Source organism: Mytilus galloprovincialis, chromosome 11 (genome assembly GCF_965363235.1).
Source record: "Mytilus galloprovincialis chromosome 11, xbMytGall1.hap1.1, whole genome shotgun sequence".
NCBI lineage: Eukaryota > Metazoa > Mollusca > Bivalvia > Mytilida > Mytilidae > Mytilus > Mytilus galloprovincialis.
This window is the reverse complement of record NC_134848.1, coordinates 39,078,959-39,091,800: the sequence shown is the minus strand read 5'-3', so window position 1 is coordinate 39,091,800 and position 12,842 is coordinate 39,078,959.

Genomic DNA, 12,842 nt, shown 5'->3' with positions numbered 1-12,842 from the left:
TTATATTTATTTATTTTTTCTTTCAAAATATAGAAATACTGAACATTTTAAATCAATAGATATTTATAAGTATTCAATCAGTATATAGTATTTGGGTGTGTTTATTCTTCATTAAATTGGCAAATCAATCTTAATGGCATACAATTAAAAAAATACAGTCAAAAACTTGAGTCTCATAATAATAATAATAAATTTATTTAAAGAGGATAAACACAGTTAGTTACAAATAAAGGATCTTCCCAGATGCCCTATTGTAGAAAACTAAACATTCAGTAAATTATTGTAATTTTAAAAAATGAAGGATTATAATTTTCTATTAAATTTAAACAAATGAATCAGCGATAACCATATGCATGTAGCTCATCATGACAGTACATGTAATTCATAATCTGGTCAGGACATTTCTTTTTAAAATCGTTATATATTCAGACAGCTGAATACAAGTACATGTATTAGAAGTTTTTAATTTAAACATATTTATATGTACTGTACATACCAATAGTGAAGATGCTAAACTCCCACCATCTACTGATTGTCCAAGTGGTTGTATGACATCTTCAGAAGTCTCTATTGCCTGTATATCTATATGTGTAGCTGGTAAAGGCACAACCTGTACTGCATGAACTTCTTCAGTGAAACTGGCAGCAATTTGTCTTACCTTTAGAGTGTCAATTAATAGGGTTAATGTTTTAACTGGACCTATTTTCCCATCCAAAAGTTTTTGAATGTCGGTTTCTTTAAAGGCAAGTCCATCTATTTCATTCTCTGTAATAATACAATAAATATCACAAAAATCAAAACATTTGGTCACAATGAAGTCTTCCTTTTTATAATGTGAAAATCCAGGTTACGTCAACACCACACAAAATTAACATTATATAGCATCACATGCATCACTACTGAACGAAATAACAACTGTCCATACCAGTAACAATCGTTCTAAGACTTAATGTTTGTTAAAGTTGTAACAGTTGTAAAATATCACTGTTTCAGTTATTTTGTGACTTGTTCCAACTTTTAAAGTGTGTCTCCAACATAAACCGACTGCAACAACGCTAGAAATAGCTGCCAAATACATTAAAGGACTGATACAACTAATTCCAGGTTGTAGCTGTCGGTTTACAACTGTCCCAACTCGAAAAACGTTGTTACAAACATAAATAAACTGTTTGAACGCCGAAAATGTTGTCACAGTTATAATACGACTGTTGCAACCTTTTGAAAGTTGTTACAGTTGAGACGAAGCTCCAGCTGGCATAGCTCTTGGGGTCACTGAGACACGCGAGACCCCGACCACGGCAAGGTTAGCGATCCACCGAGGGGATGATAATCTAGAAGTACCAAAACCGATAAACAATTAAAATGCAATCATATTGCAGTCGTATTTCGAACATGTATGCAAGCAAAGTGGTAACACTATATATTTATTGTATAGCAATATCGTTTCCCAATAAAAAGCAAGATAAAAATATTCCTATATTGCACGAGTTCCTAACGATAAAATATTAATTGGGGCGGAGAATCTATCTGGGATTTTCCCAGTGAAATAGATGATTCTTCCACCTCAAATAGTCTTCCTTCATCTGCATCTAGAATGAAATTCAAAACAGTGTAGCTGTGGCCATTGATTGACACATTAAAATCATCCATTGACTGGAACAATTTAGGTGAACGTTTGTATGTAACGACCAATGCTCACTATGTACTTTTTAAAGACACTTAAACTATGGGGTCAACAAAGGTTCTCAACACCTCAATAAAGTAATTCGAAAAATTAATCAGAAATAATACGATATTTGATTTATATCAATTATATAAATCAAAACACAAAGGTTATTCCTGATTAATTTTTCGAATTATTTTATAATTAAAGGCGTTAAGAAACCTTTGGTGAACCCACAGTTTAAATGTCTATCGTAGGTACGTCGTGAACAGTGGTCGTTACAGACAAACGTTCACGTAAATTGTCTCAGTCAATGGATGATTTTAATGTGTCAATCAATGGCCACAGCTACACTGTTTTGAATTTCATTCTAAGAAGTTATCTCCTTCATCCAGTACAAAGTCTACTTGAGCCCCATCTCCTCTTCGTTCTCCAGAAAAGTGGGATGTATAAAAGAAGCCACTAAATACATCCTCTCAGAGGTCTTCTGATTCGAGGTCACGGGGTAGGGGTCGAGGCGGAGTAAAACCAGCTGCGTGTGGTCCTGGAGATCGACGACTCTCCTCACACAACAGATTTTCAACACTTACCGACGAAACTGAAATGGCAATCGAAAGTGTTCCGCCACCTGAAAGATCACAATCTCAGGGTAAGCGAAATAAGAATGCTGGCAAACTCGACAGCATTTGCCCTTCTATTATCAAATAATGACTAATATCATCCAATGGAATTGCCGAGGTCTTAAAATAAATCTTCTTGAGTTAACACTTCTAGTTCAGTCATTTTTACCTACTAGTATTGCATTTTGTCTTCAAGAAACTCTTCTTAAAGAAACTAACAATGTATCTTTAAAAGGATACAACATGTATAGCACATTTTCTAAGGTAAATGAACGTGCTGCAGGCGGATCATCCATTTTTGTGATGGACAACGTCATTCATAGCACAGTTAAACTCACCACGGATCTGCAGGCAGTTGCAATTCGTTTATCATTAGACAAAACAATTACGTTATGTTCGGTATATATTCCCCCCAATTGAATTATAGATAAAGCAAAACTCAAAAACCTCACTGATCAACTACCCTCACCATTTGCACTTATGGGCGACTTCAATGCCCACAATCCATTATGGGGTAGCAAGACTCATAATGCCAAAGGTAAGATCGTTGAGGACTTTGTTTCTCAAGAAGGATTATGCATTTTTAATGAGGGATCTAATACTTATCTTCATCCTGAAAACGGGTCTTATTCTTCTATTGATATCACTATTTGCGATCCCTCTCTTCTTCTGGATTATTCATGGCGTGTTCATGATGATCTATGTGGAAGTGATCACTTTCCAATAGTACTTGAACATCTTTTTACTTCTGCCCAACAGAGAGTACCACGTTGGAAACATGACAAGGCGGACTGGTCTTTGTTTGAGAATCTCTGTCAAGCGGAACTTGAGTCAAAGATGTTTGAGACTGTACAAGATCCAATTTTAACTTTTAATACAGTTTTAACGTCAATTGCTGACAGAACTAAGACCTCGGCAAATCCGAAACATCCCAGCAAACCATGGAAAAAAATTTGTCTCGGGGATAACATCTCGCACTACGATGACAAAAGTTTGGAATATGGCACAAAAGTTAAAAGGTAAAAATTCTAAAGCCACTGTAAAACATTTGAAAGACGGCAATGATTTATTAACATCTGAAAAGGATATTGCCAACAAGCTTGGTGAATTTTTTGCGAAATCTCCTTTTTGTAACAACTACAGGGAAGATTTTAAAAAAGTTAATAAACAAAAAGAAAAAATTAAATTAAACTTTAAATAAAAAAATGATGAAAATTATAATAAACTATTTTCTCTTGAAAAACTTAGAACATCTCTGTCAAAAACCCATGATACAGCTTGTGGGCCTGATAATATTCACTACCAACTCTTAAAACACTTGCCAAATTCCTCGCTGGAAGCTCTCTTGCAGCTCATGAATAACATCTGGGAATCTAGTGGTTTACCATCAATCTGGAAGCTTGCAACCGTCGTGCCTATTCCAAAACCAAGTAAAGATCACACGGATCCTGTAAATTATCGACCAATTGCGCTTACCAGTTGTGTCTGTAAAACACTCGAACGGATGGTCAATTATCGACCTTGTTTGGTTCTTGGAATCAAATGGGCTATTAGCCAATATCCAGTGTGGATTCCGACAGGGCCGCAGTACTCTTGATCATCTTGTTCGATTCGTAATGGTTTTGCAAAACATGAACATGTGGTGTCGGTCTTTTTCGACCTTAAGAAGGCCTATGATACTGCATGGAAATATGGTATTTTAAAAGATCTATTTGCTATGGGGTTTAAAGTACTCGCCGTCAAGTGTTTCATAATAAGTACGTCTTGTTGGGGCAAATAAACACATATTTTGTTATTGATTGCTTAATTTATTGAAGTTTCCAATTCATAATTATTTCTATTTCAGAGAATTTTAATTGTGATAGGCAGGACTTTCATAAAATAGAATATTTACATTTTCTTGCATTCCATCACTTGTGCTAATGGCAGAGGCGGATTTAGGTGGGCACTGACCCCTTGTGTGTGAACAAATGTGTGTTCTCTTTATATGTCGCACTCCATAACTTCCATTATTGTTGGTACACGCACCCCCACGCAAGTCCGGAATCCACATCTCGGGTCCTAGTGATGATCTCATTTTGCAAGTGCAAGTATATTGGGAACCATTATCATTTTAATGAAAAAATGTTTTTTCACAAACTTTATACCAAAATTCATGATTTATTTTTGCTCTTTGTCATTGATTTTTAATTTATAAACATAAACTCCTACCTGCATATAAATATTCAGATTTTCTAGTTGAATATCTCCTGTTACTCAGGTGCGCCTGGTATCAATTTGTAATACACGATAGGGAGGTCTTTTTGAATTTATTCTGTAGGGACAGGGTGATTTTTTTGCATGACTGAATATGAATTTTCACCAGTCGCCAAGGCAGTATTTTGTATGGCTTGCTTTTTTTTTTAATGATGTACCTAGTGAATTTCTGCCTTTTTCTTGGACAGAACCTTCCTTTTCATTCCATCTTAAAAACAATATTTTACTTATTCTAACAGTCTTACAGTTACTTGGTAAAAAAATGACAGACCTCCCATTATTAATTTAATTATGTTTGGAATATTCAAAAGCACACAAAAGAATTAACAATTCTGTTTTCCTCGAATAAGCAAGTTTTAATATTTGCACAAACTACCTTTTTTGGGGTATGAAAGGACTAGAAGCTGTGGCGTTGAGTATCTGATACTTTAAAAAAATGTTCCTTGTGCTCTCATGGTTTACATGTATGCATATATTACTAAATCTTAATCGCATCTGTGATAAAATCCACATCCGATTAGTTTCAGATACATGTATATGTACCTATGATTCAATCAGCAACCGTACGCGTGACACATACATTTACATGTATATATTATCCATAATTTTTCAACCTCATACATTGTAGTATATATTTGTATCATGAAGTTGGAAACAGTGACCCATTTTTTTTCTGCGGCTGATTTCATATTAAATTCCTGCCTACCAGTGTCAACCAATACAAACGGACAGCCAAGAAATAATTAAAAGTGCTTGCGTGTCATTCAGCACAATCAATCATTTTTTTTTCATTATCGAGTGCCATTATGGAGGCAACTGAATGGTACTTCTTTTCTGTCAGAATAAAATACATTTCTATGTACCAGTACATGTATATTGTTCTTCCCTCTCCAGGAATATATCATGTACATTGTATATATGTCGTGTACAAGATGCGAATTTGTACAGGTTATAACATGTACAAAAATATTGTACATGTTATAACTTGTATAATGCAAAACTACAAGTTATAACATGTACAAAAGTACCTCATACATGTTACAACCTGTACAAAATATTGCTTAAAAATGGTTTTAACTTGTACAAAATCGAAAAATAAGGATATTTTTCTATTATCGCAACAGATGATATTGACCTCAATAACATTTTCATAACTTTTGTATTATTCCTTCATGTTAGTGTGTTTTGTCCTTTTTTGATACAGTAAATGTCCAGGGGTCGATATGGCATTCCTAAGACCTGTCATAAGATATATCTTAGGACATGTCTTATGATCCTCTTATGACATCTATGGACATATTTTTATTTGATGAATTATAATTGTGAGGGTCCACTTTGAAGGCAATAGTAAAATACTTTCTTTCCAGTTGACACTAAAAGACATAAGAGGATATCCAGGATAGATGTGTCTACAAATAAAATTGGGAATTGAAATGGGGTATGTGTCTAAAAGACATGGAGCAGACAACATCAAAGGCCACAAATACATGCTTTCAAAGTAGAGGATATATATTAAAACATCAAAATGACATTCGCTTCATGCAATGATCTTATAATTTATTAACAAAAATTGAGTTATAAATTTACATAAGTCATGCTGAAGGCCAAAAATGTTGAAGAGTAGATCCAAAGATATTGATAATGAAGCGTGGACCAATGCAAACTATTTCAGCTCTCTCTTGCTTTTACTGAGTAGGCATATAAGACATTGTTTTAGTCTTTGCATGCTATAACCAGATGCTCCGCAGGGCGCAGCTTTATACGACCGCAGAGGTTGAACCCTGAACGGTTGGGGCAAATATGGACACAACATTCAAGCTGGGGTCAGCTCTAAATTCGGATTGTGATTAAATAGTTGACACAGCATATGTTTCTGACACAGAATGATGTGGTCTAATGAACTTAAAACTTTTTTTTTTGCCTTTGAGCAATTCACTATGCTGTTGAATATTAATCCTCTCAAAAAAATGTTTGAAGAAATTTTCTTTTTATTTATGAAATCTGAAATGAAAAAAATTGACCCCCCCCCCCCAATTTTCCTTTCACATCCCCCTTTCCCTTATTCCAAAACTGATCTCAATTCAAATTTCTAATGGAGTTAGCAACAATAAGTACTCATTGAAATACATATTAAAATGTAAAAAAATTGCTTGTTATCACTGAATGGTAAAGATTGTTTTAATTTATCAATTGGTAGTAAAAGTGAATATACATTGTATATTGTATAAAACAATGATTTAAGTTGATTCAACTACTATTCTGGACAAAGAAAGATAACTCCAATCAATTGAAAATTTCTTGCTATTGCACAATATGGTGCAATTAGATATTTCTTGCTATTGCGCAATACTGTGCAATTGAAAATATTTGCTATTGCACAATACTGTGCAATTGAAGATTTCTTGCTATTGCGCAATACTGTGCAATTGAAAATTTCTTACTATTGCACAATACTGTGCAATTGAAGATTTCTTGCTTTTGCTGAAACTGTGCAATTGAAAATTTCTTGCTATTGCACAATACTTAATATAATAATTTTGGATCCTGATTTGGACCAACTTGAAAACTAGGCCCATAATCAAAAATCTAAGTACATGTTAAGATTCAGCATATCAAAGAAGCCCAATAATTCAATTTTTGTTAAAATCAAACTTAGTTTAATTTTGGACCCTTTGGACTTTAATGTAGACCAATTTGAAAACGGGACCAAAAATTAAGAATCTACATACACAGTTAGATTTGGCATATCAAAGAACCCCAATTATTCAATTTTTCATGAAATCAAACAAAGTTTAATTTTTGACCCTTTGGGCCCCTTATTCCTAAACTGTTGGGACTAAAACTTCCAGAATCAATCAACCTTCCTTTTATGGTCATAAGCCTAGTGTTTAAATTTCATAGATTTCTATTTACTTATACTAAAGTTATGGCGCGAAAACCAAGAAAAATGCTTATTTGGACCCCTTTTTGGCCCTTAATCCCTAAACTGTTCGGACCTCAACTCCAAAAATCAATCACAACCTTCCTTTTGTGGTCATAAACCTTGTGTTGAAATTTCATAGATTTCTATTTACTAACACTAAAATTATTGTGCGAAAACAAAGAATAATGCTTATTTGGGTCTTTTTTTGGCCCCTAATTCCTAAACCGTTGAAACCAAAACTGATAAAATCAATCCCAACTTTTCTTTTGTGGTCATACACCTTGTGTCAAAATTTCATAGATTTCTATTTACTTGAACTAAAGTTATAGTGCGAAAACCAAGAAAATGCTTATTTGGGCCCTTTTTGGCCCCTTATTCCTAAAATGTTGGGACCAAAACTTCCAAAATCAATCCCAACCTTCCTTTTGTGGTCATAAACCTTGTGTTAAAATTTCATAGATTTCTCTTCACTTTTACTAAAGTTAGAGTGCGAAAACTAAAAGTATTCGGACGACGACGCCAACGTGATACCAATATACGACCAAAAAATTTTCAATTTTTGAGGTCGTATAAAAACGAGAGGGAGGAGTATTTTCAAAAATAATTAGGAATCGTTCTTAAATTTTTTGGAAGAACTTAGTTACTAGTATCTAATGTAATTGTCATTGAGGAATGCAAGCTTTCAGTAAATAGTTTCACACTTAGTTAAGCCATGATGGACTGCATAAAACATACAATTACATGAAAACACATTTTGCCAACACAAGTCATGAAACATATATTTCTGAAACTTTGTGATCATTGTCCTCTACAGAAAAAGACACGTTCTGGCCTATTTATTGTTGTTCTTTATCCATTGGTGAATTTAAATGTATATTTTACTTCATGAAGATTTATTTTAAACTTTGTACAAGTTAAAACCATTTTTAAGCAATATTTTGTACAGGTTATAACATGTATGAGGTACTTTTGTACATGTTATAACTTGTATTTTTGCATTATACAAGTTATAACATGTACAATATTTTTGTACATGTTATAACCTGTACAAAATCGCAACTTGTACACGACATATATATATATAATGTATCATTGTTGAAGGCCATACGATTACCTAAAGTTATTAATTTCTGTGTCATTTTGGTCTCTTGTGGAGAGTTGTCTCATTGGCAATCATACCACATCTTCTTTTTTATGTACATGTATATATAATATACACATAAACAGAAATGACTAAATTATTATCACAGTTCTTACAAAAGTTTCAGGTGAATGAATCATGACATAGGGGACAGGACAAAATAGTCAGCATGTAAATTAAAATGACATACATGTATGAATGCTTACAAAACTACTACCTACCATGCCTACATGTACCAAATATTGACAAGGGTACAATCCGTGGTTAATCTTTACGTGACCCAATCACAAACATGACAAAAAGTAAAATTACTTAATTGTTAATCAAAACTTCATTGACAATTTTATCACATGCTGTTATCTTGAAATCTAATTCTAGCTATAGATGTATTACAAAAATATGTATGGAATTTCAAAGTAAGAAGAAAGCAATTTCTGTCTGTGTTGGGGTCATGCTGTCTCATTGCCATACATCACATCTTATGCTTAACATACTATATACATGTATAAGAATCTTAAGTCTAATTACATGAATTACTAATACTGTGAATATTCCTTCACAAGTTTTCAAGTTTATATAATTATAATGTATATCCTTCAAATAGACTCAAAATGTGTGAGTAAATTTATTCCAAAGATAATTATAATTATTAAACAATGCCAGGACAATAAGCATGATAAATGTGAGATTTATAATTGCAGTTACAGAAAATCATGGATACAAATAATGCCTTGTATTGCCATCTTTTAACAAATTTATATTTTTTGATGCCAAACATTTACAATTATCATGATTATATATATAACCAATTTTAATTTAGACAAGAACATGAAGAAATGAAAACATTGCAAAATTTTCCGATTTCCAAGTATATACAAACTACATCATGTATATTGTACATGCATGACATGAGATACACATCTACATGTACAACTTATATACATAAATGTACAAAATGGCAAAGAAAATACCCATAATTATTTTGTTCAAACATTATGTGGCTGTTATACAGAGGTTTTGCTCATTATTGAAGCCCAAAATCAATATGACTTAGATGAACAACAACTGCATGATTAAATCTGTTTTATGCTTTTGAACTTTTTGTACACCTGTATTCAGTGTTTATATGAAATGAGATTGAAAAATTATAAGTTATGATAAAATATGATTTTCTTGTTCTCTCATGTCTCTGCAGGTGGACAATGATGGAGAGTTGTTTCATTGGCAATCAATTTGTTTTTTCATACGTCATATTCTTACTTTTATAACTACTTGTACATGTACATGTAACTCAAATTAGTGGTGCATCAGTGAATTTTATTCCTACATGCATATGTATATCGCATGTATATATCTGTAGGTAAGATGTATGTTTAAATCAAATCATCTTTTAATTACTCTGTGTCATGCCTGTAATTGCCAAAAATAACAAAACACTCATATTAAAGTCTTATAAATGAATATACTTCCTTCTTTCCGATTCAACTGAATATCATACATGTCATATGTTTATCTGTAGATCTCTTATAAACTACTTGGTTAGATATTGCAGATTTTTTCAAATATTTCACGAAAGAGACCACAAATTAAATCCATGAAACTTTTGAAACACATTTATTTTTATAAATGTAATCCTTTTTTGTAACTCAAACTGTAAGAAAATTCACAACTCTCCAAACTGCCTGTATTTAGAATTCATTTTAACTGAGGTAAAAGCTCTCTCCGATGGTAAACATCAACTTTAATGATACACGATGATGAAAAAGAAGCTAAATTGTCCACTTAATATTCCTCTGTCCCACAGCATTAAAACACTTAACTCCAATTCAATTGGATCTTGAAACAATTTCTTTTAATTGACATATTTGGTGAATTTCTAAACAAATTTTAATCAGATTTTCCGTATTAAATGGTCATGATGAGTTATGAATAAGTAATTTTCTACTGCTGTCTCGATGCAGGTCATCATTGCTGAAATATGAAAATACAAATATAATATTTATATATATTAAATGAAATGTGTAACATAATATTTATGATTAAAGTAATCAAAAGTGCAAACATATTCAAGAAGTTACTGTTAAAATGCAAACAACATTATTCCCTGGTATTTATTTAATAACATGAATAATAAAATTGAGAAAGGAAATGGGGAATGGGTCAAAGCGACAACAACTCGACCATAGAGCAAACAACAGCCGAGGCCACCAATGGGTCTTCAATGTAGGGAGAAACTTCATTTATAAACATTTGAACAAGGATGTTATTTTCCACACACATTTTAATAAGGTGCACTACTTTGATAAAACTTTAAAATAAAATTCAAAATTCAAAATTCACTTATAATCTCTATGGAACATAAAAGTTGTTGAAGACAGAATTCCGAACAAAATGGTTGTTGACATATTTTGTATATTTTACATACGTTTAAACTGTGGGGTTTTTTTTAATTTTTTTATGATGTGTTGTATTATTTATTATGTATGCCTTCAATCCCATTGGGGTGTAAATGTGCATTTTTTCAATAAACAAAACTAAAATTTAAAAGAACTATGGTTATCTGCATTAATCTGTGTACTATTTGAGGTACCACTCAATGGTGCTACAGTACGTATATCCATAACCTAGTCATCCAAATTCACGTCAGATCTCATTTTTCTTCTAAACAGGCATTGGCTTTGTTCATTGCAGACTGTCTCGATCGACGATTCACTGGTCTTCTAGACACCGCAGGAAATCGATACATTTCCATACTAGAAAAATCCAAAAGAAAAAGGTCAAGTCAAATGTAAATATGAGCTTTAGTACTGTATTTTTTTAAATAACAAATACAAATGCTCGAGTTTTAATAATCTTAAAAAAGAAGTGTCTTGTCGTTAAATATTCATTTACAAATGGACAATAAAAAATCACAAAATCAAAAACCCGATGTCAAGGTTCTTTGCATGAACAACACACATTTTTTTTGGGGGGAAAGTGCTACCTGAACTCGGGTCGCAATGTGGAACGTTTTGAAGAAGGACAAATCTGTAGCTTTATGGTACGCTAATAGTAAAACAAAATAACATATAGACATAAGAGATACGATTCCGCAGCTAGGCGAAACAGTGATTTTGGATCAGAAAGAAATTGACTAAGTTATATGATCACTGAAGTATAAGTTCGACTTCAACTACATAATTTCATAAACAGGCCCTGTGGATTTTTAAAAGGGTACGGTTTTGGTGGAAACACAACGCCTCAAGTCTGATGAAGACAGACAAGCTATCAAATTGGTATTAAAAGAGGAAACACGTGATATAGGCCTTGAAATATCGATGTCCGTAACACATGTAACATTCAAAATTATTGATTCCAGACGCTCTTTTCGTCCAATTTCAAACTCGGAAATTAGTATTTTGGCCGAAATCTTTCATCAGATTAACCTGATCTTTGAGGCGAAAATAAGATAATTTATTCCATTTCTTATAATATCGTTTTTTGACAGAAGCATCGTTTTATACATTTTCAGGCCCAGAACATTCAACAACTATTCAATATGAATAGAAACAGTATCATTAATGAATCGGCCTTAATGAAAAAATCCTTATGGTAGACGTAACAAGAAAAGACAAAAAAAATTGTTGATTTTATTCTTTTTTAGAGTATACATAATATAACAATTATTTTACATCGTTCATAAAGTTACATATTAAAATGCAATACAAAAAAAAACATTTTGTAATATTTTTAATTTTTGCAGATGATACATTTTGATTTGTTATATCCACGATTGAAGCCTGTCAGCATATCTCGTGATAACTGTTCTAGAACACCCATAAAGAGTTCTCTATTTAACAGTCTAATGGCTTATTGATATATTTATTTATTTAGTAACATATTTCAAACAAAAGTTCTTCGATATATGTTTTAAAACAATCATTATGTACTTAATTTTATCTTTTTAAAAGCAATTGATATATATTCCAAAATATGAATTTGCTTTGTTATTTTAAAGTCATTTAACAGTTTTATAATGTAATCTTGTTGGTGAGATTTTATTAGTATAACACTTTGAAAATGAAAAAAATGAACACAAATTCAATAACAGTTCAAACTAAATGGAGAATAAATAATAGTTAACGATTACTTTTATAAAAATGTTAATGCAGTTTAATAGTAGATATATTATTTAAACATGACTTAAAACATATACAATATTTGGTTAACCCAAGTTCATTTAACGTTAATGTCTGTCAA